Genomic DNA, 24,008 nt, shown 5'->3' on the forward strand with positions numbered 1-24,008 from the left:
AATAATGGCCACCAGATGGAGGTATAGGATTACTTTTAAATAATTATTGTAGAAATGAGTATGATTTAAATCATTTATAGAAATCTTTCAAAGAAAAATAATATGAATTCTATGTATTTACTGATAAAATGACCCTCACTTAATTAGAATAACAAGCTGAAGTATTGTGAACTGTATATTAAGAAATAATTCTTTTTAGGCTTTATGGACAGATAAGTTTTGAGTGACTCTTGAAGGATCAGCACCACATCCTCTTTTACCACTGTTTAAAGAATTTATCTTACAGAACAGGTGCGAATGAATTTTGGATAGCTTGAATGGTTTTGTCGTGGTGATTTATTGAAATAAGAGTAAAAAAGTAACCAGTAAATGTCTTTTATTTTTTTAAAGTGCAGCTTCTAAACACTTCAAAAAATGTACACATAGAAGACAAGTCATTCTGAGGAAATATGCATAGTTTCATGACTATACAACACTATATGGATGATAGAAAATTAAAAAACTATCAAACATCTGATGTAACTCTGTCCCTCTGTCACTGTGGGTAATGTGTGTGTGTGTGTAAGTGAATTAGGTGTGAAACTATCAGGGAGCATTTAGTCTCCAGCGCCAACATTTTACAGAACTGCCACTTTCCTGGAGTCTCCAGAATTACTCTGTGTCAGGTTCTGAGAGATCTAAGATTCAAAAAAATTATTTAATTAGAATACCATGAAGTATTGTGAAATACTATATATTAAGACTTTATATATAGGCTTTATGAACAGATTAGAGTGACTCGTGAAGGACCAGCACCACCGCCTCTTGTCCAATGGTTTGAGGAATATATCTTCCAGAATCCGGGATTAAGATTTAGGAGCTCTTTTTTATTACACCTCCTTTCCTGAAAGTCTGTCTTGCAGAATTGACTAAAAATTAATCTTCACATTAATTCCTAATTATTTTGCAATTCTTTTTGTCAGTTCTTCTTGACCTGTTTTTTTCTTCTTCTTTTCTGACCTCATGACCCAGTCAGCATTTTTTGTACAATGGCCAAGTCTTAACTTATCAATTTCTGTATTGCATTTGTGTTTGATATTTCTCATGGGCTTTACAGTTTGAGTTAAAACTCCTTTTTAGCGCATTTCATCTGTAAAAGAAAACATGCCCAATAATTCTGCACACATGAATATAAGGAGTTTTTCTCTTCCAGCTTTCCTGGACTATTGTATAGCACTCATAAATGATTAAATAAAAAATAATGGTAGTTATTAAGATTGATATGGTTTGGAATTGGTAAAAAGTGCTTGGAAAAAAATCACAATAAAACAATGTTTTAAAGTTTGGAATATTAACTGACATGAATGAATGCTATATAAATATTGTTCATGTTAACATAATGTTTAGAAATGAAATATTATTGTAAAGTGTCACTAAAGTTATATATATTGTTCTGTGAATGTGATTTTAAAGTCTTGATGATTCTGATTAACCCTTTAACTGCCTTATCCTTTAAAACCTCACTGCCAGAGGGATATTGTGAATGCATGTGCCCGCTGGGCACAGTTTACCTGATGCCACCGGGGTGGCGATGGCATTGGTGGCTTGAGCCCGCCATCGCTGCTTGCAGCTATATTTATTATTATTATTATTATTATTTTTCTTTTTTATGAACCTTCCGGGGGTTTTTTGAGGCATTAACATACTCAAAAACTCTTGAAAATTGGCACACACATTGGAACCTGCGGCCATCAGGACACCGCAGAGGCTGGGACCCGGGCGTGGCACAGGGGCTCTACAGCGCCCCCTGGAATAAAGTCAGAAACCTTGAACCATAGCTCACAAATACTTGCATGGATTTAAATGAAACTCAGTACACTTATAGATCTCATTGAGCCGAACAACTTTTGCACTCTATGTCATAGGCTCCACCCAACAGGAAGTCAGCTATTCAGGGCTGTTCAAAAAAAGCATGCTCTGGAATTTGAATTACTCCTCTGAGGACTTTCAACCGTTTGATTCGAAACTCGGTGAACATGATCTCAAGACATTGGGGATGAAAAATTGCAAGGGGATTTTTGATATCTCGAACGGTTTGCCCGTGGCGTGGCGTTGAAATTAGTGCAAAAAAATTGAAACAGGAAATGCCTAATAACATCCACATACATTACCTGAGTTTGATCAAATTTCATCGGTTTGTTCGATGTATGATAACGATCGTATATATGTGACTATTAAGAGTCAACGTTATAGCGCCACCAACTGGCAGCAAGAATTTAGTCATTTTCAAAATGCTTTGAATTTAGCATCTTATTTTTACTCGATTTGCTTCAAACTTCATCAGAATATTGACAAAACATGACCAATGTAAATCTGTTGTGGGGATATTGATATCTTATATATTGTTGCCATGGCAACGTATCAAACTTGAATATTTTGTTATGGTGATTTTGAGGCAATCAACAAGCTCAGATTTACATTAAAATCAGAACACATATCAGTATTAATGATATCTAGACAATGGCAAAAGCTTTTAAAAGGACGTGAAGGAGGCACTCTATAGCGCCACCTTTTGTCAAAAGTGGGGGGGGGTTAGTTTTAGCTACAGACACCAAACTTGGTACATAAATTGATCTTATCAAGATGGACAATTTTCTAATTCACAGTCATAAGCTACGACCAACAGGAAGTCAGCTATTTTGATTTGAATATGTATTTTTGGGCTTATTTCGGCTGTGAATGAATGCATACTCCTCACAAGGGAAATGAACTATACACACTAAACTTTGTCTACATGTTGAAAAAACATTGAGGAACTTAAATTGCGAATGGATTTTGGATAGCTTGAACGGTTTTGCCGTGGTGATTTTTTGAAATAACATTAAAAAGGGAAACATTAATTGTCTTGTATTTTTAAATTGCTGCTTCCAAACATTTCAAAACCATTTTTCATTTAGAGAACATGCGATTCTGAGGAAATAGGCATAGTTTCACGACTTTACAACACTGTATGATTAAAATAAAATTATAAAACTGTCAGACATCTGATCTCACTCTCTGGCATTCTCTCTGTGTGAGGGCAAGGAGGGGGAGGGGGAGGGGTGCTTGAGGGCCTGCCTGACAGAGAGAGAGAGAGAGTTAACATCTCTTTAATCACCAGAAAAAAACAGCAATTGTGTGTTGTTGATTTTTTTTCATCATTAAGAAAGCTTAAGAAATCTCTATATCATTTTCTGTCAGTTTTGGGGACGAAAAAAAAACCTAGTACAATTTGTAGGGCTCAGACAAAATTATTTTATATGTTAATTTTAATTATGTTAATTGCAAAATAAAAAAAAGATTTTAAAAATACATACACGTTGACTTGTATATATTTTTTTATTCTGATAATAATTTTAAACTAATTTGATACTGACCTATGACAGACATTCTGTGACATGACATGACATGACCTGAATTTACACAATCTTGCTGATTTAACAGTAAAACAGTTCAGCTCACAGATAAAGACTAAGCTGTAATGCTGGCAAAAATATTTTACAAATGCTTATAGATCAATAAAATAGTTAAAAATGCTTTTTCACAAAGTGCATAATAATAAGGCATGTTGATATTCTGATGACATTTTTTTTCCAAGCACATTTTGCAATTTCAAATCACATCAATCTTAATAAATACTATAGATTTGGTATTTCATGATTTATGAGTGATATATATAATTGTCCTCGAAGGCTGGAAGTGAAAAGCTCATATTCAGGAGTGCTGAATTTTTAGGCATGTCTTCTTGTCATGAATTGGTCATAGAGCTCATTGTAGCAATGCTTCAGGTGTTGAAATAGATTTGTTATACATTATACAGGTTCACTGTTTGCAGAGTGTATACAGTATGTGTATGTGGTGCAGACGCAGCAGCAAGAGCATGTTATTGTAAGGCAAAAACACATTAAAATAATGCGCGAGCATGAATCTCTCTGCTTGCATACACTTTTCCTTTACTTTGTCACAAAACGCATCCTCTGATGCATGCTGCTTTTGCTCGGAGAGCGTGCGCGCACTTAAAACCCGTTTCCTCTGCTCAAACTGTGTCCTCTGCACTCATAACTCTCTCTATGCTCATGCGCTAGATATTCATTCTTTTCACACCTTTCTACTTCTAACCTTTTCTGTTCACATCTTTTACCATGTGCAGTGTGAATGCTCTGATCCATTAACATGGGCTATGAAAAAAATATGCTTTACAGATAGAGCTTGTGAACCTGGCCTTGCATAGGTATATGCACAGTCTGTCCTGTTCTCGTGCTCCATTTAGGAACGCTTCATTCAGACTGGTTCAGATAGCAACACCAAACGTGCAGTGTGTAATACCTATCCTGGCCACCACCAGATGGAGATATAGGATTACTTTTAAATAATTGTTTTAGAAACGTGTATACAGTATTTAAATCATTTATAAAAATCTTTCAAAGTAAAATAATATGTATTTTAAAAAGCTAATGAATTGTACTGGTAATATAGTTTTATATAATAATTTCAGAAATGTTTACAGATAAATAAAAGTATTTTTAAAAATGGTTATAGATCATGAAAAGTGTTTTGAAACAATTTATAATAAGCCCTCTTTGGTTTACATTAGTTAATGCATTAACTAACATGAACTAACAATGAACAATCTATTTTTCAGATCATTTATTAATCTTTTTTTTATGTTAGTTATTCCTATCATTAAAAATATTATTGTTTATGTTATTTCACAGTACATAAACTAATCTTAAAATAAAAATGTAATTACATTTTTTTCATTAATAATGTATTAAAATATTTTAACTAAGCTTTAATTAACATTTATATAAACACTTATATTGAAAGCGACTGAAATGAAAGTAATTTTTACTTTTAAAAACTGCTTGTAAGACACAGTTAACAAATGCAGTGAGCAGATGAAAGGACAGAACAACAAAGATATATAGTGCCCCCTATTGGCAACAGGAAGTGTCATATTTTACGCTGCAACAAACTACTCCTAGAAATTTTTTGACATTGATGTCTTTTTTGAGGTCAGTCTATCATGTGTTTTTGTTGAAGGTCGTGTCCATGGCGCCATGACAAAATTGATGTCTCGCCATAGGAAGATAAGTTGTTGTAACTCAGGCATAAAATATTCAAATTCTTCGGATTCTTCCCCCAAACTTCAAATGTTCGATAAGAGTCTTGGCCTGAACACAATCTGAAGGAAAAATATTCCATTATAATGATAGCGCCACCTGCTGGCAAAAGGAAGATTGGCACATATAAATGACTTTGGTATATTCTGCTTATATTTCCGACTTTAATTGCATATTTCTCGCCATTCGCCTTTTTTACTAAAGCAGCCTGCTGGCTGTGAGCCCGGGGGCGAGGGCCCGATCATCGCTGCTTGCAGCTTTAATTTTTTTTTTTTTTTTCTAAACTTCCGGGGGTTTTTGGGGGCCTTAACATACTCAAAAACTCTTGAAAATTGGCATACACATTGGAACCTGCGGCCATCAGGTCGCCGCAGAGACTGGAACCCGGGCGTGGCACAGAGGCTCTACAGCGCCCCCTGGAACACCGTCAGAAAATACTGAACCATAGCTCACACATACTTGCATGTATTTATATGAAACTCAGTACACTTATAGATCTCATTGAGCCAAACAACTTTCACACTCTATGTCATAGGCTCCGCCCAACAGGAATTCAGCTATTCAGGGCTGTTATTTGTATTTGAGTATTTGAAATACTCCTCTGAGGTTTACCACCCGTTCGCCACAAAACTTGGTGAACATAATCTCAAGACATTGAGGATGAAAAATTGCAAGCGGATTTTTGATATCTCGAACGGTTCGCCCGTGGTGAGGCGTTGAAATTAGGGCACAAAATTTGAAACAGGAAGTGCCTAATAACATCCACATACATTTCCTGAGTTTCATCAAACTTCATCAGTTTGTTCATTGTAATATGTTGCTCGCATATATGTAAATATAAGGTGTCAAAGTTACAGCGCCACCAACTGGCAGCAGGAAGTGTCTGATTTTCAAAGTTCTTTTAATTCAGCGTCTTATTTTTACTCTATTTGCTTCAAACTTCATCAGAATAATGACAAAACACAGCCAATGTAAATCTGTTGTGGGTATACTGATATCTAATATAGTGTTGCCATGGCAACGTGTCAAACTTGAATATTCTGTTATGGTGATTTTGAGGCAGACAACACGCTCAGATTTACATTAAACTCAGAACACATATCAGTATTAATGATATCTAGACAGTGGCATAAGCTTTTAAAAGGACGTGAAGGAGGCACTCTATAGCGCCACCTTTTGTCAAAAGTGGGGGGGTTAGTTTTAGCTACAGACACCAAACTTGGTACATAAATTGTTCTTATCAAGATGGACAATTTTCTAATTCACAGTCATAAGCTACGACCAACAGGAAGTCAGCTATTTTGATTTGAATATGTATTTTTGGGCAAATTCGGCTGTGAATTAATGCATACTCCTCACAGGGGAAGTGCACTATACACACCAAACTTTGTCTACATGTTGAAAAAACATTGAGGAACTTAAATTGCGAATGGATTTTGGATAGCTTGAACGGTTTTGCCGTGGTGATTTTTTGAAATAACATTAAAAAGGGAAACATTAATTGTCTAGTATTTTTAAATTGCAGCTTCCAAACATTTCAAAACCATTTTTTCATTTAGAGAACATGCGATTCTGAGGAAATATGCATATTTTTATGACTTTACAACACTGTATGATTAAAATAAAATTATAAAACTGTCAGACATCTGATCTCACTCTCTGGCATTCTCTCTGTGTGAGGGAAAGGAGGGGGAGGGGGAGGGGTGCTTGAGGGCCTGCCTGACAGAGAGAGAGAGAGAGAGAGAGAGAGAGAGTTAACATCTCTTTGATCACCAGAAAAAAAAACTGTAATTGTGTGTTGTTGATTTTTTTCATCATTACAGCTTAAGAAATCTATAATTTTCTAATAATCTAATCATTTTTAGGGACGAAAAAAACCTAGTACAATTTGTAGGGCTCAGACAAAATGATTTTAAATAATTAGGTTAAGAATTATGTTAATTGCAAAATAAAAAAAAAAGATTTAAAAAATACATACACAATGACTTGTATATATTTTTTTATTCTGATAATAATTTTAAACTTATTTGATACTGACCTATGACAGACATTCTGTGACATGACATGACATGACCTGAATTTACACAATCTTGCTGATTTAACAGTAAAACAGTTCAGCTCACAGATAAAGACTAATCTGTAATGCAGGCAAACATATTTTACAAATGCTTATAGATCAAAAAAAAAATTTAAAATGCTTTTTCACAAAGTGCATAATAATAAGGCACGTTGAAATTCTGATGACATTTTTTTCCAAGCACATTTGACCAATTTCAAATCACATCAATCTTAATAAATACTATAAATCTGGTATTTCATGATTTATGAGTGATATATATAATTGTCCTCGAAGGATGGAAGTGAAAAGCTCATATTCAGGAGTGCTGAATTTTTAGGCATGTCTTCTTGTCATGCCTTGGTCATAGAGCTCATTGTAGCGATGCTTCAGGTGTTGAAATAGATTTGTTATACATTATACAGGTTCACTGTTTGCAGAGTGTATACAGTATGTGTATGTGGTGCAGACACAGTAGCGAGAGCATGTTATTGTAACGCAAAAACACATTTAAATAATGGGCGAGCATGACTCTTTCCGCTTGCATGCACATTTCCTTTACTTTGTCAAAAAATGCGTCCTCCGATACATTCTGCTTTTGCTCGGAGAGCGTGCGCGCACTTAAAACCCGTTTCCTCTGCTCAAACTGTGTCCTGTGCACTCACAACTCTCTCTATGCTCATGCACTAGATATTCATTCTTTTCACACCTTTCTACTTCTAACCTTTTCTGTTCACATCTTTTACCATGTGCAGTGTGAATGCTCTGATCCATTAACATGGGCTCTGAAAAAAATATGCATTACAGATAGAGCTTGTGAACCTGGCCTTGCATAGGCATATGCACAGTCTGTCCTGTTCTCGTGCTCCAAACGTGCAGTGTATAATACCTATCATGGCCACCACCAGATGGAGCTATAGGATTACTTTTAAATAATTGTTTTAGAAACGTGTATAAAGCATTTAAATCATTTATAAAAAATCTTTCAAAGTAAAATAATATGTATTTTAAAAAGCTAATGAATTTTACTGGTAATATAGTTTTATATAATAATTTGAGAAATGTTTATAGATCAATAAAAGTATTTTTAAAAATAGTTATATATCATGAAAAGTGCGAAATAAGCTCTTTTTGGTTTACATTAGTTAATGCATTAACTAACATGAACTAACAATGAACAATCTATTTTTCAGATCATTTATTAATCTTTTTTTATGTTAGTTATTCCTATCATTAAAAATATTATTATTTATGTTATTTCACAGTACATAAACTAATCTTAAAATAAAAATGTAATTTAAAAAATATTATTAATAATGTATTAAAATATTTTAACTAAGCTTTAATTAACATTTATATAAACACTTATATTGAAAGAGACTGAAATTGAAGTAATTTTTACTTTTAAAAACCACTTGTAAGACACAATTAACAAATGCAGTGAGCAGATGAAAGGACAGAACAACAAAGATATATAGTGCCCCCTATTGGCAACAGGAAGTGTCATATTTTACACTGCGACAAACAGTGTTGAGAGTACTCTAATTACTTTTTTCCTGAAATTTGTAACTTAACGCGTTAGTTTCGTGCGTAAGTAATCAGTAACTTCGTTATTTAAAAAAAAAAAGTAATCCGTTATTTTAAGGAAAGGAAAATCCCGACTGCAGCCTGCTTTTTGTCAGACAGTAGTCCTAGGTCTACTGTGCCACCTGCGGATGTACAGTATCAGCGGAGCCGAAGCTCTGTGATCGTAAAGTCAATGGCTGTGATGCGTCTGTGCCCTGCGCCTGACCCTGTGTGTGTGTGTGGGTTTTTTTTTTTTTTTTTTTTTTCGAACTCCCGGCAAGATAGCAGAGAGAACAGCATTTGGTTTATGGAAGTACGCACATTATTTTCAATTTGTCAACGAAAAAGAAAAGAACATAACGGTAAAATGCACACTCTGCTTTGGTGAAAAGCTTCTGTCGACCGCCAAAAATTCTACCTCAAATTTAACGCTACGTTTTAATCGCTACTTTGAAGAGTAAATGTAAGAGGACTGTGTTAAAGCGAATTTAGGCTTGTGACTGTGAGTGACACTTTAATAATAATTAGTTCGGCTATTAAGCGATTTGTCATTTGCCTGTGTGGCAGTGAAGGATTTAATTCGGTTTGTTATCATTTTTGTTTGACAGGCAGCTGTTAATTTCTGTTAGATCATTGGCTGGCTGGTTGTTCATCATTTATAAATGGATTTAAATCTGCAAGCCTGTTTAAGGTTGTGTTTACAAGTAAGCATACTTGTACTTTGATAACTGCATTATTTAAAGTTAAAGAAAAATCAGGAGTTATCTTGTGGTGCTCATAATATACAGTAGCCTAGGCTACCCGGGCTGGGTAACGTTAGGTGCGAATTTTGATTAATAATATGTTCTGTGATAATAAATAAATTAAACGCCATGTGGAATAGCCGATTGCTGACTGTCTTTCCTGTTATTGTTATCCTGCAGTGTTAATTTAGTCGGATGACTGACATTATTCATTGTTGGGAGTCACAACTTCTAGGTGCATTTAAAGGGGCCGGGGGCTATGTCTCTCGTGTGTCGTGTGTGAGCCGCTGCAAACGGCTTTTAATTTTTGGTAACGCATGAGTACTCTAACGCGTTACTTTTATGAATAGGTAACGCTGTATCATAACTGATTACTTTTAATTGATGGTAACGTTGTAACCTAACTAACTACTTTCCAAAGTAACTATACCCAACACTGGCGACAAACTACTCCTAGAAATTTTTTGACATTAATGTCTTTTTTGTGGTCAGTCTATCTTGAGTTTTTGTTAAAGGTCGTGTCCATGGCGCCATGACAAAATTGATGTCTCGCCATAGGAAGAGAAGTTGTTGTAACTCAGGCTGAAAATATTCGATCTTCCCCAAACTTCAAATGTTCGATAACAGTCTTGGCCTGAACACATCTGAAGGAAAATATTCCATTATAATGATAGTGCCACCTGCTGGCAAAAAGAAGATTGGCACATATAAATTACTTTGACATATTCCACTTATATTTACGACTTTAAATGCATATTTCTCGCCGTTCGCCTTTTTTACTAAAGCCGCTTGCTGGCGGTGAGCCCGGGTGCGAGGGCCCGATCATCGCTGCTTGCAGCTTTAATTTTTTTTATTTTTTATTAAACCTTCCGGGGGTTCTTCTACATTTCTTCTACAAATGCTTTTTCAAAATCATCTTTAATTTCCACATTATATACACATTCTTTCTAACAATACTCTTGAACATTTCAATCACATTTACTTTCTTTCTCTCAAAGTATGCCATATTCCTCCTCACCCATATTTCATATCCTATCGTATCATATCTTAATTATTATTATTATTATTATTATAATTATAATTATTATTATTACATACATACAGAGAATCGAAATTGCGTTACTCTCAGACCCCCGGTGCACACAGATAACATTAACATTAAAGCCTAAAAATCTACATCAAAATATAAAATGTAGATACAACTATACAATAAGGGAATGTAAAAATAAAACATAATAAAATTAAAAATAAAGTTAAATAAAGCAGCGCAAGGCAAAAGGCAGATCAATGAAGTGAACAGAAGTGCAGATAAAAGATTATTTAGTGCAAAAACAAAAGCTTATTAAGTCTGATTAAAGTGGCAAAGGGATCAAGAGCAGTTATATTATTAAACTGACTGATGAGGTAGTGTAATGACGTCAGTTCCATGGAGAATAAGGTAGTGAGCAGACCAAAGATGCTAAAAAGTGACTTGTGCATGTCATCGTATATTAGTGGGGGGGAGGGATCTGGGGGGGGGGGGGGGGGGGGGGTCATAGTTCAGTGGTGCTTGAAGCAGAAGAGGGGAGGGGGGGGCAAGTTCGGGAGCGAGTTCAGCTTCCTGACAGCCTGGTGGATGAAGCTGTCCTTCAGTCTGCTGGTCCTGGCCTGGAGACTCTGCAGTCTCCTCCCTGATGGTAGCAGCCTGAAGAAGCTGTGTGATGGGTGAGTGGGATCACCTGCGATGCAGAGGGCTTTGAGGGTGAGACGGGTTCCATAGATGTCCTGGAGGGAGGGGAGAGAGACACCAATGATCTTCTCAGCTGCTTTTACTATGCGTTGCAGAGTCTTTCGGCAGGATGCGTTGCAGGCGCCATACCACACAGTAATGCAGCTCGTCAGGATGCTCTCAATGGTCCCTCTGTAGAAGGTGTACATGATGGGGGGTGGGACTCTGGCTCTCCTCAGTTTGCGGAGAAAGTAGAGATGCTGATTTGATTTCTTGGCCAGTGCTGCTGTGTTTTCAGTCCAGGAGAGGTCCACTGTGATGTGCACACCCAGGAACTTGGTGCTGCTCACTCTCTCCACAGTCGCACCGTTGATGGTCAGAGGAACATGCTGAGTGTGCGCTCTCCTGAAGTCTACAACAATCTCCTTCATCTTCTCCACGTTCAGAGAGAGATTGTTGTCACTGCACCACCCGGACAGGCGGCTCACCTTGCTCCTGTAGTTTGTCTCATCCTTGTTGCTAATGAGACCCACCACAGTCGTTTCATCCACAAACTTAATGAAGAGGTTGGAGCTGTGTGACGGTGTGCAGTCATGGGTCAGCAGAGTGAAGAGGAGGGGGCTCAGCACACATCCTTGGGGGGCCCCAGTGTTCAGTGTGATGGTACTGGATGTGTCTTCCAGTCAGAAAGTCCAACAGCCAGTTGCACAGTGAAGTATTGAGCCCCAGTTGGATCAGTTTGTAAATGAGCTGTTGAGGGATGATTGTGTTGAATGCTGAACTGAAGTCAATGAACAGCATTCTGACATATGAGTCCTTTTTGTCTGAGTGCTGAGTGGAGGTTAGTGGAGATGGCATCATCGGTCGAGCGGTTGGACCGATATGCAAACTGGAAGGGGTCCAGGGAGGGGGGGGGCAGACTTGATGTGGTGCATGACTAGCCGTTCAAAGCACTTCATGAGGATGGGGGTAAGTGCAACAGGACGGTAGTCATTGAAGCAGGATAGAGATGGCTTCTCTGGGACTGGGATGATGGTGGTAGTTTTAAAGCATGTGGGAACAACAGCCTGACTCAGTGATATGTTGAAAATGTCTGTGCAGACATCAGTGAGTTCTGCTGCACAGTCTTTCAGTACACGCCCAGGAATGTTGTCAGGACCCGGAGCTTTGCATGCATTGATCCTGCTGAAGGATCTCCTCACGCTGTCTGGGGTCAGCATCATCACCTGGTCGCCGGGAGGAGGTGGAGTCTTCTGTGCAGTGGTGCTGTTTTGTTGCTCAAAGCGAGCGAAGAAGGTGTTCAGCTCGTTCAGCAGAGAGATGTTGTTGTCACAGGTCCGTGGTGGGGGCTTGTAGTCCGTAATGGTCTGTATCCCCTGCCACAGGCTCCTAGTGTCTCTGCTGTTGCTGAATTGGTGAGCTATCCTCCTGGAGTGCTGTCTCTTAGCTTCTCTGATGCCGTGGGACAGGTTGGCCCTAGCTGTTCTCAGGCCCACCTCATCTCCAGCTCTGAAGGCAGCATTCCGTGTCTTCAGGAGTCTGTAGACCTCCCCCGTCATCCATGGCTTCTGATTGGCCCGAACAGTGATAGTTTTTGTGATCGTTACATCATCAATACACTTATTGATGTAGGCAGTAACAGTCTCTGAGTACTCCTGGAGGTCAGTGGTGTTATTGCATGTGGCAGCCTGTTTAAACATGTCCCAGTCAGTTGTGTTGAAGCAGTCCTGAAGAATCTCTGATGATCCTTCTGGCCACACTTTAATCTGTTTGTAAACTGGTTTGGCGACTTTAATGAGTGGTCTGTATGCAGGCATTAGCATAACAGTGATGTGATCTGAGGCTCCGAGGTGGGGGAGGGGGAGGGGGAGGGCTTTGTAAGCTCCTGTCTGTGTGGTGTAAACAAAGTCCAAAATGTTATACTGATGGAAGACAAGAAGCAGTCCAAAGAAATGAGACAATGAAAAAGATAAAAAGCCAATCAAAATATCAGAGAGACTACAAAAAAGAAGCAACGCTAACAATGACTGTTAATGATCCAGAAAAAATAATATCTGTCATGATGATAATAAAGGCTGTGGAAGAGAAAACTGGTTTTGGAAAGCTGTATGGACTGAGGAAAAAAGTAATGTTGACTATGAACTAACCATGGAGAATGAGATGGATTGTGAAAAGCTAATAGATGGATTACTGATTGATGGACAGTTTTGTGAGATCAAAAAACTATGTAAAACTGAAAGAATGGTCTCTTTTTTGCTTTTGCCAAACTACATAAAAGATGATGAAATCATTCAAAAACTGGTGGATTGGGGAGTAAATCTTATTCTCCCGTTAAGAAGGAGATATTATCCTGGCACCACTGTTGCGGATGGAACAAGGTTTTTAAGAGTAAAATTCCCACAGGACATTGTGACTCTGCCATACAATGTGAGATTTGACACAGAGGAGGGACCAAAATACTTCAGAGTAATTCATGATGGCCAGCTAAAGACTTGCAGAATATGTACAAGCACAGAGCATGAAAAAAAGGACTGTCCTCAATATACCTGCAGAGAATGTCTGGAACAGGGGCATTTTGCGTGGGACTGCCAAGCCCTGCGGTGCCAAAGCTGTGAAAAGACATGGATGAGGTGTACGTGTGGATCTGAAGAGGAGGACAATGCAGAAATGGAGATAGAGGTGCAGGAGCACATGGAGGAGACAAGCAGAAATAGAAGGAAAGATGAAATACAGGAGGTGAATGGGATTTCTGATGATTTAAGGAAGCAAGGAAAGGAGGACTCCACGAGGAGAGAGGATAACGCAGATAAAGAAATTGAAGTGCATACAATGGAGACTGAGATACAACAAACAATTGCTAATGATGGACAAATGAAAGAAAAGGAATGTGCAACAACGAGTGAAATTGCAGCTGGTTGGAATAAAGAGGAGGTAAGCGATGAGGAAACTGATGAAATTAACCTTGAACTTGAAAGCAGAACATTGGGCATTATGAACAGAAGACGTAAAATGATAAGAGTACCGCAAATAAATATTAAACAAGTATTAAAGAAACAAAAGTTAAGAAGAGAAGACAGAACAAGGCTAATTGAAGATAAAGTAGATCTAAATTCCTAGATATTAAGAGAGACCACATATGGATGATGGGTTGTTTGGGTTTGTGTTTTTTATTTTATTTCATTATGAGTAATTTATGTTTGGTCTCAATTAATGTTAGAGGGTTGTCATCTAAACTGAAGTTTAAAAATATAATTAATTTAACAAAACAAAATGGAATTGTATATATACAACAATATGTACTATATTTGTAGAAGGACACAATGTGACAGTATCAAATAGATGGTGTAACTTGGATATGGGATAAATTTGAATGATTGTTATTGTTTTTGTGATTGTCTCTTTTGTTTGTCATGGTACTGTGGAAAATGTGTACAATGTTTTTAATGTAATCTTTTAAGTTTGTAAAAAAAAAAAAAAAAGCTATGCCCGATCTTGTCTGATCTCGGAAGCTAAGCAGGTTTGGGCCTGGTTAGTACTTGGATGGGAGACCGCCTGTTAGAGTTGAACAATTTTGCCAAAACATAGAGTCAATGGCCGATCTCTGAATATTAGCAGGTTTGGGCCTTGTTAGTACATGGAGGGGAGACTGCCTGGGAATACCAGGTGCTTTAAACTTTTTGGATATTTTTCACAAATTATATAATAATCTAGCAAAAAAAAAAAGAGTCAATGCCCGATCTCTGCATATTAGCAGGTTTAGGTCTGGTTAGTACTTGGATGGGAGACCGCCTTGAAATACCAGGTGCTGTAAGCTTTTTGGAAAATTTTCACTTAGTATAGAACAATTTTGCCAAAACATGGCCGATCTCTGAATATTAGCAGGTTTGGGCCTGGTTAGTACATGGTTGGGAGACTGCCTGGGAATACCAGGTGCTTTAAACTTTGTGGATATTTTTCATGAATTATATAATAATCTTGCAAAAAAAAAGAGTCAATGGCCGATCTCTGAATATTAGCAGGTTTGGGCCTTGTTAGTACATGGATGGGAGACTGCCTGGGAATACCAGGTGCTTTAAACTTTTTGGATATTTTTCACGAATTATATAATAATCTTGCAAAAAAAAAAAAAGAGTCAATGCCCGATCTCTGAATCTTAGCAGGTTTAGGTCTGGTTAGTACTTGGATGAGAGACCGCCTAGGAATACCAGCCATTTTAAGATTTTGGGTTTTCTTTCCTACTTATATAATGTACTGGCCAGTAGATTGGCTGAACTTTAAATAGCCCTCTCTTCGGAGCAGTCTCCGCTTAAGGCCATACCAACCTGGCTATGCCCGATCTCGTCTGATCTCGGAAGCTAAGCAGGTTTGGGCCTGGTTAGTACTTGGATGGGAGACCGCCTGGGAATACCAGGTGCTGTAAGCTATTTGGATATTTTTCACTTAGTATAGAACAATTTTGCCAAAACATAGAGTCAATGGCCGATCTCTGCATATTAGCAGGTTTGGGCCTTGTTAGTACATGGATGGGAGACTGCCTGGGAATACCAGGTGCTTTAAACTTTTTGGATATTTTTCACAAATTATATAATAATCTTGCAAAAAAAAAAAAAAAGAGTCAATGCCCGATCTCTGCATATTAGCAGGTTTAGGTCTGGTTAGTACTTGGATGGGAGACCGCCTTGAAATACCAGGTGCTGTAAGCTTTTTGGAAAATTTTCACTTAGTATAGAACAATTTTGCCAAAACATGGCCGATCTCTGAATATTAGCAGGTTTGGGCCTGGTTAGTACATGGTTGGGAGACTGCCTGGGAATACCAGGTGCTTTAAACTTTGTGGATATTTTTCATGAATTATATAATAATCTTGCAAAAAAAAAAGAGTCAATGGCCGATCTCTGAATATTAGTAGGTTTGGGCCTTGTTAGTACATGGATGGGAGACTTCCTGGGAATACCAGGTGCTTTAAACTTTTTGGATATTTTTCACGAATTATATAATAATCTTGCAAAAAAAAAAACAGAGTCAATGGCCGATCTCTGAATATTAGGAGGTTTGGGCCTTGTTAGTACATGGATGGGATACTGCCTGGGAATACCAGGTGCTTTAAACTTTGTGGATATTATTCATGAATTATATAATAATCTTGCAAAAAAAAAAGAGTCAATGGCCGATCTCTGAATATTAGCAGGTTTGGGCCTTGTTAGTACATGGATGGGAGACTGCCTGGGAATACCAGGTGCTTTAAACTTTTTGGATATTTTTCACGAATTATGTAATAATCTTGCAAAAAAAAAAAAAAGAGTCAATGCCAGATCTCTGAATCTTAGCAGGCTTAGGTCTGGTCAGTACTTGGATGAGAGACCGCCTAGGAATACCAGGCGTTTTAAGCTTTTGGGTTTTCTTTCCTACTTATATAATGTACTGGCCAGTAGATTGGCTGAACTTTAAATAGCCCTCTCTTCGGAGCAGTCTTCGCTTACGGCCATACCAACCTGGCTATACCCGATCTTGTCTGATCTCGGAAGCTAAGCAGGTTTGGGCCTGGTTAGTACTTGGATGGGAGACCGCCTGGGAATACCAGGTGCTGTAAGCTTTTTGGAAATTTTTCACTTAGTACAGAACAATTTTGCCAAAACATAGAGTCAATGGCCGATCTCTGCATATTAGCAGGTTTGGGCCTTGTTAGTACATGGATGGGAGACTGCCTGGGAATACCAGGTGCTTTAAACTTTGTGGATATTTTTCATGAATTATATAATAATCTTGCAAAAAAAAGAGTCAATGGCCGATCTCTGAATATTAGCAGGTTTGGGCCTTGTTAGTACATGGAGGGGAGACTGCCTGGGAATACCAGGTGCTTTAAACTTTTTGGATATTTTTCACAAATTATATAATAATCTAGCAAAAAAAAAAAGAGTCAATGCCCGATCTCTGCATATTAGCAGGTTTAGGTCTGGTTAGTACTTGGATGGGAGACCGCCTTGAAATACCAGGTGCTGTAAGCTTTTTGGAAAATTTTCACTTAGTATAGAACAATTTTGCCAAAACATGGCCGATCTCTGAATATTAGCAGGTTTGGGCCTGGTTAGTACATGGTTGGGAGACTGCCTGGGAATACCAGGTGCTTTAAACTTTGTGGATATTTTTCATGAATTATATAATAATCTTGCAAAAAAAAAGAGTCAATGGCCGATCTCTGAATATTAGCAGGTTTGGGCCTTGTTAGTACATGGATGGGAGACTGCCTGGGAATACCAGGTGCTTTAAACTTTTTGGATATTTTTCACGAATTATATAATAATCTTGCAAAAAAAAAAAAGAGTCAATGCCCGATCTCTGAATCTTAGCAGGTTTAGGTCTGGTTAGTACTTGGATGAGAGACCGCCTAGGAATACCAGCCGTTTTAAGATTTTGGGTTTTCTTTCCTACTTATATAATGTACTGGCCAGTAGATTGGCTGAACTTTAAATAGCCCTCTCTTCGGAGCAGTCTCCGCTTAAGGCCATACCAACCTGGCTATGCCCGATCTCGTCTGATCTCGGAAGCTAAGCAGGTTTGGGCCTGGTTAGTACTTGGATGGGAGACCGCCTGGGAATACCAGGTGCTGTAAGCTATTTGGATATTTTTCACTTAGTATAGAACAATTTTGCCAAAACATAGAGTCAATGGCCGATCTCTGCATATTAGCAGGTTTGGGCCTTGTTAGTACATGGATGGGAGACTGCCTGGGAATACCAGGTGCTTTAAACTTTTTGGATATTTTTCACAAATTATATAATAATCTTGCAAAAAAAAAAAAAGAGTCAATGCCCGATCTCTGCATATTAGCAGGTTTAGGTCTGGTTAGTACTTGGATGGGAGACCGCCTTGAAATACCAGGTGCTGTAAGCTTTTTGGAAAATTTTCACTTAGTATAGAACAATTTTGCCAAAACATGGCCGATCTCTGAATATTAGCAGGTTTGGGCCTGGTTAGTACATGGTTGGGAGACTGCCTGGGAATACCAGGTGCTTTAAACTTTGTGGATATTTTTCATGAATTATATAATAATCTTGCAAAAAAAAACAGTCAATGGCCGATCTCTGAATATTAGTAGGTTTGGGCCTTGTTAGTACATGGATGGGAGACTTCCTGGGAATACCAGGTGCTTTAAACTTTTTGGATATTTTTCACGAATTATATAATAATCTTGCAAAAAAAAAAACAGAGTCAATGGCCGATCTCTGAATATTAGGAGGTTTGGGCCTTGTTAGTACATGGATGGGATACTGCCTGGGAATACCAGGTGCTTTAAACTTTGTGGATATTATTCATGAATTATATAATAATCTTGCAAAAAAAAAAGAGTCAATGGCCGATCTCTGAATATTAGCAGGTTTGGGCCTTGTTAGTACATGGATGGGAGACTGCCTGGGAATACCAGGTGCTTTAAACTTTTTGGATATTTTTCACGAATTATGTAATAATCTTGCAAAAAAAAAAAAAAAGAGTCAATGCCAGATCTCTGAATCTTAGCAGGTTTAGGTCTGGTTAGTACTTGGATGAGAGACCGCCTAGGAATACCAGGCGTTTTAAGCTTTTGGGTTTTCTTTCCTACTTATATAATGTACTGGCCAGTAGATTGGCTGAACTTTAAATAGCCCTCTCTTCGGAGCAGTCTTCGCTTACGGCCATACCAACCTGGCTATACCCGATCTTGTCTGATCTCGGAAGCTAAGCAGGTTTGGGCCTGGTTAGTACTTGGATGGGAGACCGCCTGGGAATACCAGGTGCTGTAAGCTTTTTGGAAATTTTTCACTTAGTACAGAACAATTTTGCCAAAACATAGAGTCAATGGCCGATCTCTGCATATTAGCAGGTTTGGGCCTTGTTAGTACATGGATGGGAGACTGCCTGGGAATACCAGGTGCTTTAAACTTTGTGGATATTTTTCATGAATTATATAATAATCTTGCAAAAAAAAGAGTCAATGGCCGATCTCTGAATATTAGCAGGTTTGGGCCTTGTTAGTACATGGATGGGAGACTGCCTGGGAATACCAGGTGCTTTAAACTTTTTGGATATTTTTCACGAATTATATAATAATCTTGCAAAAAAAAAAAAAAAAAAAAAAAAAGAGTCAATGCCAGATCTCTGAATCTTAGCAGGTTTAGGTCTGGTTAGTACTTGGATGAGAGACCGCCTAGGAATACCAGGCGTTTTAAGCTTTTGGGTTTTCTTTCCTACTTATATAATGTACTGGCCAGTAGATTGGCTGAACTTTAAATAGCCCTCTCTTCGGAGCTGTCTTCGCTTACGGCCATACCAACCTGGCTATGCCCGATCTCGTCTGATCTCGGAAGCTAAGCAGGTTTGGGCCTGGTTAGTACTTGGATGGGAGACCGCCTGGGAATACCAGGTGCTGTAAGCTTTTTGGAAATTTTTCACTTAGTATAGAACAATTTTGCCAAAACATAGAGTCAATGGCCGATCTCTGCATATTAGCAGGTTTGGGCCTTGTTAGTACATGGATGGGAGACTGCCTGGGAATACCAGGTGCTTTAAACTTTGTGGATATTTTTCATGAATTATATAATAATCTTGCAAAAAAAAAAGAGTCAATGGCCGATCTCTGAATATTAGGAGGTTTGGGCCTTGTTAGTACATGGATGGGATACAGTGTTAATTTTGACACAAAATTTTAATTTAGTTTTAGTCTTAGTCTTTTGACTATAATTCTTTTTAGTTTTAGTCAAGTTTTAGTCATCTGATTTGTTTTAATTTTAGTCTTATTTTAGTCGACTAAAATTGCTTGGTATTTTAGTCGACTAAAATAAGACTAAAATCAATAACAGATTTACTAGACAATTTTTTACAGCTGGTATAGGAAACAAACTTAAACAAAATATATAAAACACAAATTCAACTTTATTTCAACACAACTGTGTCTTTATTTCGATTCAAAAGCTTTTATGCAGCAACAAACACTGTCATGATAATGTATACAATAACTAGCTGCCAATTGACCATCAATAAAAGAAAAATAACGTTAGGTCCAGGACCTTAAAGCTTACAGCTGAGCTGAACAATAAGTGCATACATTTAAAGTAAATATTTAATAAGTTGGCAGCTAGGTGGATAAAAAAAGTAACAAGATTTTATAAGGTATTCATTTGTCTAGCAATATTGTATGTTTTAAATATACTATAATACTACAATATTGCTAGATTTGTATGTATAATAATAGGATGTGAACATTCATGTTTCACATGACTAATATAGAAATATTTGTGATATTGTCAACAAGTAGAACATTATAAAATATACTAAACATTAGTATTAATCAAATGTATTTATCATGATATTACGTATTAGTATTGTGCTCGCATCTAATTTGAAGAAGGGACTATTTTACAGTACTTTTCAGTTCGTAATATTTAATGCTACAACATCTACAAGCACTATTCCAATTTTGCTTAGCTCAATAAACAAAAGAACATTGTTGTAAAATTACATTTGAGAAAATGTCCGGGTGGCTCGTCTGTAAATGTCTTTTCAAATTGGTTGTGTTCTTGCCACGAATGAGCGCTCTGCATGCTTTACACTTTGTTTTGTTTTGTTCGTCGTCAAACGTGAAGCAACAGCTGCGAATGGAACGGCTACAGCGACCGGAAGTTTGCCGTCACACCGCTGTAGCCAAGAACGTAAAAGTCACTAAGCAACAGTAAAACAGAACAGCGCAACGCAGCATTAATTCATTTATTGAGATCCAAAAAAATATATAATTTAAAAAAGCAAGAGAAGGATTGCTTTTGGCGTTAAATGACAATCTTTTGTCAGAAGAGGAGTTTTTAATATTGTATGATGTAAATAAGTCTAAAAACATAACATTTATTTACCTAACCTCTCACGTTGTAGCGACTCCGGCAAATCAGCTGTTCTCCCGTAGTAGACCGTTAAATTAGAACGTCACAAAGTAGCAGTTAAATTCGCGCAGGCGCAATACAACGCCAGAATGGCGTTGCCGTTCCAACAGAGGCTGTTGCTTAAAGTCCCTATCACCTCTTCGAATGCCGACTTCCCGGGAGCTCATAAAAACTGAAAACCTTCGCTTCACGTCTCAATAAGTCAGGCACTGATTGGTTCTCTTCTCTCATGCAGTCTGTTCTGTTTTGCCGGTTCTTTTGCTCATTCCTCGCATCTCTGCCGTCTGCTGATTTGATTTTCGTCACAGTCTATTTTCGTCTCGTCCTTTATTCGTTGACGATAATATCAATCAATTTAGTCATAGTTTTAGTCTCCGTCAGTGCCTTCTATTTTAGTTTTCGTTTCGTTTTCGTCGGCAAAAATATATTCGTGACGAAAAAAATGACGAAAATATTTAGTCAACGAAATTAACACTGATGGGATACTGCCTGGGAATACCAGGTGCTTTAAACTTTGTGGATATTATTCATGAATTATATAATAATCTTGCAAAAAAAAAAGAGTCAATGGCCGATCTCTGAATATTAGCAGGTTTGGGCCTTGTTAGTACATGGATGGGAGACTGCCTGGGAATACCAGGTGCTTTAAACTTTTTGGATATTTTTCACGAATTATATAATAATCTTGCAAAAAAAAAAAAAAAAAAAAAAAAAAAAGAGTCAATGCCAGATCTCTGAATCTTAGCAGGTTTAGGTCTGGTTAGTACTTGGATGAGAGACCACCTAGGAATACCAGGCGTTTTAAGCTTTTTGGTTTTCTTTCCTACTTATATAATGTACTGGCCAGTAGATTGGCTAAACTTTAAATAGCCCTCTCTTCGGAGCAGTCTTCGCTTACGGCCATACCAACCTGGCTATGCCTGATCTCGTCTGATCTCGGAAGCTAAGCAGGTTTGGGCCTGGTTAGTACTTGGATGGGAGACCACCTGGGAATACCAGGTGCTGTAAGCTTTTTGGAAATTTTTCACTTAGTATAGAACAATTTTGCCAAAACATAGAGTCAATGGCCGATCTCTGCATATTAGCAGGATTGGGCCTTGTTAGTACATGGATGGGAGACTGCCTGGGAATACCAGGTGCTTTAAACTTTGTGGATATTTTTCATGAATTATATAATAATCTTGCAAAAAAAAGAGTCAATGGCCGATCTCTGAATATTAGCAGGTTTGGGCCTTGTTAGTACATGGATGGGAGACTGCCTGGGAATACCAGGTGCTTTAAACTTTTTGGATATTTTTCACGAATTATATAATAATCTTGCAAAAAAAAAAAAAAAAAAAAAAAAGAGTCAATGCCAGATCTCTGAATCTGAGCAGGTTTAGGTCTGGTTAGTACTTGGATGAGAGACCGCCTAGGAATACCAGGCGTTTTAAGCTTTTGGGTTTTCTTTCCTACTTATACAATGTACTGGCCAGTAGATTGGCTGAACTTTAAATAGCCCTCTCTTCGGAGCTCTCTTCGGAGCTGTCTTCGCTTACGGCCATACCAACCTGGCTAAGCCCGATCTCGTCTGATCTCGGAAGCTAAGCAGGTTTGGGCCTGGTTAGTACTTGGATGGGAGACCGCCTGGGAATACCAGGTGCTGTAAGCTTTTTGGAAATTTTTCATTTAGTATAGAACAATTTTGCCAAAACATAGAGTCAATGGCCGATCTCTGCATATTAGCAGGTTTGGGCCTTGTTAGTACATGGATGTGAGACTGCCTGGGAATACCAGGTGCTTTAAACTTTGTGGATATTTTTCATGAATTATATAATAATCTTGCAAAAAAAAGAGTCAATGGCCGATCTCTGAATATTAGGAGGTTTGGGCCTTGTTAGTACATGGATGGGATACTGCCTGGGAATACCAGGTGCTTTAAACTTTGTGGATATTATTCATGAATTATATAATAATCTTGCAAAAAAAAAAGAGTCAATGGCCGATCTCTGAATATTAGCAGGTTTGGGCCTTGTTAGTACATGGATGGGAGACTGCCTGGGAATACCAGGTGCTTTAAACTTTTTGGATATTTTTCACGAATTATATAATAATCTTGCAAAAAAAAAAAAAAAAAAAGAGTCAATGCCAGATCTCTGAATCTTAGCAGGTTTAGGTCTGGTTAGTACTTGGATGAGAGACCGCCTAGGAATACCAGAAGTTTTAAGCTTTTGGGTTTTCTTTCCTACTTATATAATGTACTGGCCAGTAGATTGGCTGAACTTTAAATAGCCCTCTCTTCGGAGCAGTCTTCGCTTACGGCCATACCAACCTGGCTATGCCTGATCTCGTCTGATCTCGGAAGCTAAGCAGGTTTGGGCCTGGTTAGTACTTGGATGGGAGACCACCTGGGAATACCAGGTGCTGTAAGCTTTTTGGAAATTTTTCACAAATTATATAATAATCTTGCAAAAAAAAAGAGTCAATGCCAGATTTCTGAATCTGAGCAGGTTTAGGTCTGGTTAGTACTTGGATGAGAGACCGCCTAGGAATACCAGGCGTTTTAAGCTTTTGGGTTTTCTTTCCTACTTATATAATGTACTGGCCAGTAGATTGGCTGAACTTTAAATAGCCCTCTCTTCGGAGCAGTCTTCGCTTACGGCCATACCAACCTGGCTATGCCTGATCTCGTCTGATCTCGGAAGCTAAGCAGGTTTGGGCCTGGTTAGTACTTGGATGGGAGACCACCTGGGAATACCATGTGCTGTAAGGTTTTTGGAAATTTTTCACTTAGTATAGAACAATTTTGCCAAAACATAGAGTCAATGGCCGATCTCTGCATATTAGCAGGTTTGGGCCTTGTTAGTACATGGATGGGAGACTGCCTGGGAATACCAGGTGCTTTAAACT

At 38.0% G+C, this 24,008-nt stretch overlaps 9 non-coding genes across 9 annotated transcripts; all 9 read left to right on the top strand.

The window, feature by feature from the left end:
• The first annotated feature begins 15,518 nt into the window (after positions 1-15,518).
• On the top strand, positions 15,519-15,637 carry LOC113103989 (5S ribosomal RNA). The gene has a single exon (XR_003291792.1). It is a non-coding gene; the product is annotated as a 5S ribosomal RNA (ribosomal RNA).
• Positions 15,638-16,688: 1,051 nt separating this feature from the next.
• On the top strand, positions 16,689-16,807 carry LOC113103985 (5S ribosomal RNA). The gene has a single exon (XR_003291789.1). It is a non-coding gene; the product is annotated as a 5S ribosomal RNA (ribosomal RNA).
• A 901-nt stretch (positions 16,808-17,708) lies between these two features.
• Positions 17,709-17,827, top strand: LOC113103990 (5S ribosomal RNA). Its single transcript, XR_003291793.1, has one exon. It is a non-coding gene; the product is annotated as a 5S ribosomal RNA (ribosomal RNA).
• Positions 17,828-18,876: 1,049 nt separating this feature from the next.
• On the top strand, positions 18,877-18,995 carry LOC113103986 (5S ribosomal RNA). Its single transcript, XR_003291790.1, has one exon. It is a non-coding gene; the product is annotated as a 5S ribosomal RNA (ribosomal RNA).
• A 510-nt stretch (positions 18,996-19,505) lies between these two features.
• Positions 19,506-19,624, top strand: LOC113103983 (5S ribosomal RNA). The gene has a single exon (XR_003291787.1). It is a non-coding gene; the product is annotated as a 5S ribosomal RNA (ribosomal RNA).
• A 2,387-nt stretch (positions 19,625-22,011) lies between these two features.
• On the top strand, positions 22,012-22,130 carry LOC113103999 (5S ribosomal RNA). The gene has a single exon (XR_003291802.1). It is a non-coding gene; the product is annotated as a 5S ribosomal RNA (ribosomal RNA).
• Positions 22,131-22,651: 521 nt separating this feature from the next.
• On the top strand, positions 22,652-22,770 carry LOC113103995 (5S ribosomal RNA). The gene has a single exon (XR_003291798.1). It is a non-coding gene; the product is annotated as a 5S ribosomal RNA (ribosomal RNA).
• Positions 22,771-23,412: 642 nt separating this feature from the next.
• On the top strand, positions 23,413-23,531 carry LOC113104000 (5S ribosomal RNA). The gene has a single exon (XR_003291803.1). It is a non-coding gene; the product is annotated as a 5S ribosomal RNA (ribosomal RNA).
• Positions 23,532-23,752: 221 nt separating this feature from the next.
• Positions 23,753-23,871, top strand: LOC113103994 (5S ribosomal RNA). The gene has a single exon (XR_003291797.1). It is a non-coding gene; the product is annotated as a 5S ribosomal RNA (ribosomal RNA).
• Positions 23,872-24,008: the final 137 nt, after the last annotated feature.

Source organism: Carassius auratus, unplaced genomic scaffold, assembly GCF_003368295.1.
Source record: "Carassius auratus strain Wakin unplaced genomic scaffold, ASM336829v1 scaf_tig00217881, whole genome shotgun sequence".
Classification (NCBI taxonomy): domain Eukaryota; kingdom Metazoa; phylum Chordata; class Actinopteri; order Cypriniformes; family Cyprinidae; genus Carassius; species Carassius auratus.